Below are 5,463 nucleotides of genomic sequence, written 5' to 3'. Positions count from 1 at the left end.
TATTGTACAGAACATGACTTTATACACGTATAGCAGTGCTTACGATATTACACCCAAGCTAGTTATGACAATATTCACATTATTTATGGAGTGTTTATTTGTGCATGGGGATGATGTAGGTATGATTCGACATTTCGACCTAATCCGTGAAAATAGCGGGTTAGACGTTAGAAGGTTACAGAATTTTACAGCCGTTAACCGTTGAGACAGTGGTGAGCCTGATAATGACAACGTCCAACACCCTTACCGACCTCATAAAAATTGTTATAAAATATCCTTGAATTGGTGGTTGATTGGAAGATCTCACATAGGTATAAGTGAAAATCATCAAATTACCTATTGCAAAAAATTACAATGTAGATACAGTGAATCAACATAAACGCTCCTAAAATAAATTGGCAAAAAACAATGGAGATACCGGGGATCGAACCCGGGGCCTCATACATGCAAAGCATGCGCTCTACCACTGAGCTATATCCCCTGTTGAACACCTGATGGTGCCAGATATCATTATGAGTAAGTAGTAAGTACCATATACCTACCTATTTACATACCACCTCAGGTACCTACATTATGTACCTAGTTAGTGTTAGGTAAATAGCACCTAGAACTACCGAGGGTAGGTAGTTGAAATAATCGAAGTTCCGTATATACCTAAAACAATGGAAAAAGGACAACATTTAGGTACAAAAGAACAAAATAGGGAATAAATACCCTATCGAATCCTTTGAAAGCTAGAAAATAATGCCGATATTGGGGTTGAATGTTGAAATAATTAGAGAGTTGAAATAATCGAGGTTCTACTGTATTAGGGGAACGCGGGGGCAAGTGTCTTATTACTTACATCATAATAAGGATAGGTGTTGGGTAGGGTGGAGGCATTCAAGTAGCTGGGCAGGTGATGGTTGGGAATGCGATCACCAGGGGTCACTGGGGTAGCCATCATAGATATCCACATCGGGCTTCGAACCAAGGTCGAGCATCAATCTGGGCATGCCTGGAACCAGAGAAGAAAAACCACCAATGAGGGAAAAACCACCAATTAGGGACTTCGGAAATCGAGCAAAGAAAGATGGAATATAGTCAATATAGTACACCTTGTTCATCCTGATGCTCAAATAGGACTGAAAATTCCTATTTGAGCAATGGGTTTAGGAAAATTAGAAATGGGTTTAGGAAAAAGCCAGCCGTGCCGAGAAAGATCATATCTGTTTAGGATAACATAGGTGCAACCGTGCAACCCGGGTGATGGGAATCAAACTTGCTAAGGTCTTTTTAGTGACGCGGGTTTTACCCTCCAGCACTCAGCTAGTCAGCTACAAATTAATAAGGCTACTCGCCCCGAAGTGCCGTTTGTTCGATTTTGATGAAATTTGGCACAAATTTCCAACACATTAAGGACGTTGCAAACTTCTGGAAGTTCAAGATTTAAAGGTGTGGTTCCGAAAACGGTAAGTAAGTAATGGGTAGGTACTCGTATACTTACATCATAATAAGGATAGGTGTTTGGTAGGGTGGAGGCATTCAAGTAGCTGGGCAGGTGATGGTTGGGAATGCGATCACCAGGGGTCACTGGGGTAGCCATCATAGATATCCACATCGGGCTTCGAACCAAGGTCGAGCATCAATCTGGGCATGCCTGGAACCAGAGAAGAAAACACCACCCATGAGGGACTTCCGAAATCGAACAGAGAAAGATGGAATATACCTAGTACACCTTGTTCATCCTGATACTCAAATAGGACTGAAAATTTCTATTTGAGCAATGGGTTTAGGAAAATTAGAAATGGGTTTAGGAAAAATCCAGCCGTGCCGAGAAAGAACATATCTGTTTAGGATAATATAGGTACACCCCGGGTGGGAATCAAACTTGCTAAGGTCTTTTTAGTCACCCGGGTTTTACCCTCCAGCATTCAGCTACAAATTAATAAGGCTACTAGCCCCGAAGTACCTACATCCGATTCCTATCAACTTGAACCCCAAATACTAAAATCAATCAGAAAATGCGAGGATATCTTGGGAAGAGGAGGGGGGTGACGAGTTATTGTCCTATACGCGTTGGCATGAATAGTGTATCACTGCAAACAGAGCAAACTAGAGTTGAAATTTCCTCAAATACGTACAAGTAGGGGTACCTATTCATAAAAATGATAACAAGTTTAACTATAATATGTGACGCTGGGAAACTTTACAACCCCTACTTACCTCTTATTATTCAATTTATACGACAATAATACATAGCGCCATTTTATTATACAATTTTATACAACACAACCGTACTCTACTAAGTAAATAGGACTCTAGGGTGTGGTTGTATTACATGACTTTATTGTACAGAACATGACTTTATACACGTACAGCAGTGCTTACGATATTACACCCAAGCTACTTATGACAATATTCACATTATTTATGGAGTGTTTATGAAGAAGAAGGAGAAGAAGAAGAAGAAGAAGAAGAAGAAGAAGAAGAAGAAGAAGAAGAAGAAAATTTAGCACGCGATAAAGATAAGAGCCCTCAAGTAAAAAAAAAAAATGTGTTAGCAGCTCATTTATTTTGTTATCTTTTTCCAGTCTTACACTCACTCACTCCTTTCAGTTTCTCAGTCACTCCTTCATCATATTCTCTTCTATCTTCATACAACATATTCACAATCCTTTCCAGTTCCCACACACTCCTTAATTCCTTTATCCTTCATACTCTGCACCTCTACATATTAACCTCCTGTTTTAACATAATATTTCTCTCAAGTCTTAAAAAGAAAATTTGTGAAGAAGATCCTCTTCTTCGTCTTCTTCTTCTCCTCCTTCTTTTCGTCCTTCTTCTTCCCCTCCGTCTCCTCCTCCTTCTGTTTCTTCTTCCTTCTCCCCCTCCTCTTCGTCTAATGAAAGAATTTTTCTGTTCTACTTCCCCAAAATTTTCCTCCTTTCTGCTTCACAAGTTGCGAAGATGTGGTTTAAAATTTCCGAGATGTAGGACGTGACGTAGGATGTAAATTGTGAAAGAAATTGTTAGGGGAATCAGATAAGGAATTAGTAGCTTCGCGTTTGCACAAACCATCACGAATGTAAGGATTCCGCCATTTTTAAACGCTAGAAAATGGTGTAGGCACAGACTGATCTGTAACAATACAACTTGGGTATTATGGTCCCGAAATCTAAGAGATAGGCTACATATTAACCTCCTGTTTTAACATAATATTTCTCTCAAGTCTTAAAAAGAAAATTTGTGAAGAAGATCCTCTTCTCCGTCTTGTTCTTCTTATTCTCCTCCTTCTTTTCGTCCTTCTTCTTCCCCTCCGTCTCCTCCTCCTTCTGTTTCTTCTTCCTTCTCCCCCTCCTCTTCGTTTAATGAAAGAATTTTTCTGTTCTACTCTCTTCCCCTCCGTCTCCTCCTCCTTCTGTTTCTTCTTCCTTCTCCCCCTCCTCTTCGTTTAATGAAAGAATTTTTCTGTTCTACTCCCAAAATTTTCCTTCTTTCTGCTTCACAAGTTGCGAAGATGTGGTTTAAAATTTCCGAGATGTAGGACGTGACGTAGGATGTAAATTGTGGAAGAAATTGTTAGCGGAATCAGATAAGGAATTAGTAGCTTTGCGTTTGCACCGCCATTTTTAAACGCTAGAAAATGGTGTAGGCACAGACTGATCTGTAACAATACAACTTGGGTATTATAGTCCCGAAATCTAAGAGATAGGAGAAGAGGATATTAGAAAGCCAAAGCCAGCCGTTGCGTTGGGAGAACGAATCTTATTTGAGGTAAATTTCGCTCCGAGCTGAACTCGAACACGCGAACTAGCGCTGAAAACCAAACTGGTCTTGTTCCAAATGAAATTGACCTCATTTCTTATTCCTTTTACCTCGTTCCGCCCGAACACCCCTCGTCGATTTCAGAACTTTCCCAGTTTTTGCTGTTAACGTTTCGAAAATTGCCTCTCAAGCCACCTTCAACCAATAAACGGCCGTTAAAATTGGTCCCCAACAACAATAAAAAAGTCCGAGTGATAAAATCGAAGCTAGGAAAGTAGAATGGTCAGGGGGAAAGGTTTTTCATCTGTTTAACTTTCCTCAGTTTCCCATAGATGTTTATTTTGACTAAGATGAAGAAGAAGAGACCCGAAATCTAAGAGATAGGAGAAGAGGATATTAGAAAGCCAAAGCCAGCCGTTGCGTTGGGAGAACGAAACTTATTTGAGGTAAATTTCGCTCCGAGCTGAAATCGAACACGCGAACTAGCGCTGAAAACCAAACTGGTCTTGTTCCAAATGAAATTGACCTCATTTCCTATTCCTTTTACCTCCGTCCACCCGAACACCCCTCGTCGATTTCAGAACTTTCCCAGTTTTTACTGTTAACGTTTCGAAAATTGCCTCTCAAGCCACCTTCAACCAATAAACGGCCGTTAAAATTTGGTCCCCAACAACAATAAAAAAGTCCGAGTGATAAAATCGAAGCTAGGAAAGTAGAAGAGTCAGGGGGAAAGGTTTTTCATCTGTTTAACTTTCCTCAGCTTCCCACACATGTTTATTTTGACCGAGATAAAGACGAAGAGGTTCTTTCCTATGTCAGTTCTTATCCTTTCCTTTAATTCTTATTTCAGATTCCTTAGCCCTTCTTCCTGTCAGTTCTTATCCTTTCCTTCAATTCTTATTTCAGATTCCTTAGCCCTTCTTTCTTTCCTATGTCAGTTCTTATCCTTTCCTTTAATTCTTATTTCAGATTCCTTAGCCCTTCTTTCCTATGTCAGTTCTTATCCTTTCCTTTAATTCTTATTTCAGATTCCTTAGCCCTTCTTTTTTGCTTCTTCTTTGGTTAATTCTGCTTTCTCTATTTCTTCTTGGGTTAGTATTACTTGTGCTCCTTCTACTTCTCCTCCTTCTGTGCGTTAGTTTGGCTTCTTCTTCAAATTCTTCTTAAGTTTATTTTGTTTCTTCGTCTTCTTCTTATCCTTCTTCTTCTTCTTCTTCTTCTATTAGGGTCATTTCTGTTTCCTCTCCACCTTCTTTCTTTGTCTTTTCTTTCTTCTTCCATTATTCTTCTCTCTTTTATGAAGTGAAGAAAGTACAAAGGCCCTAAGGGGTGGAGGCAAAATTAATGAACAAATTTCTTTTTTTTATGCCTACCTTCCAAAGTATTGAATATTTGCGTCGAAATTGGTTAAAATGGGGCTAACCGCTTACGAGCTATAGTGGAAAAAAACAAAAAATTCCCTCCGTCCGATCCCTTAGTGTTGAATTTGAACGTGGTTGACGTACCTATAATATTGGCGGTCGAAGAGTATTGGCGGCTAACTTTCATCGCTGCGTCGCGTCAGTTGCTACTGTTCCTAGCAACACCCTATGCCCCCATGACATTATAGGTACCTGCATACCTATTAGCACAGGTGAGGTGAAAGTATTGGTATCATCATTTGGAACCTGGAACATCCTCTGTTAAATTTGTCAAATGTGCCTCTCACTTTCATCA

General features: G+C 39.8%; 1 non-coding gene across 1 annotated transcript; it reads right to left on the bottom strand.

Annotated features, from left to right (window-relative positions):
• Nucleotides 1-409: 409 nt before the first annotated feature.
• Nucleotides 410-481, bottom strand: Trnaa-ugc. Its single transcript has one exon. It is a non-coding gene; the product is annotated as a tRNA-Ala (tRNA).
• Between the last annotated feature and the right edge of the window lie 4,982 nt (nt 482-5,463).

Source organism: Diaphorina citri, unplaced genomic scaffold, assembly GCF_000475195.1.
Source record: "Diaphorina citri unplaced genomic scaffold, Diaci psyllid genome assembly version 1.1 scaffold4475, whole genome shotgun sequence".
Taxonomy (NCBI): Eukaryota; Metazoa; Arthropoda; class Insecta; order Hemiptera; family Psyllidae; genus Diaphorina; species Diaphorina citri.
The sequence above is the reverse complement of the archived record's forward strand: the minus strand, read 5'-3'. Positions and strand labels throughout refer to the sequence as shown.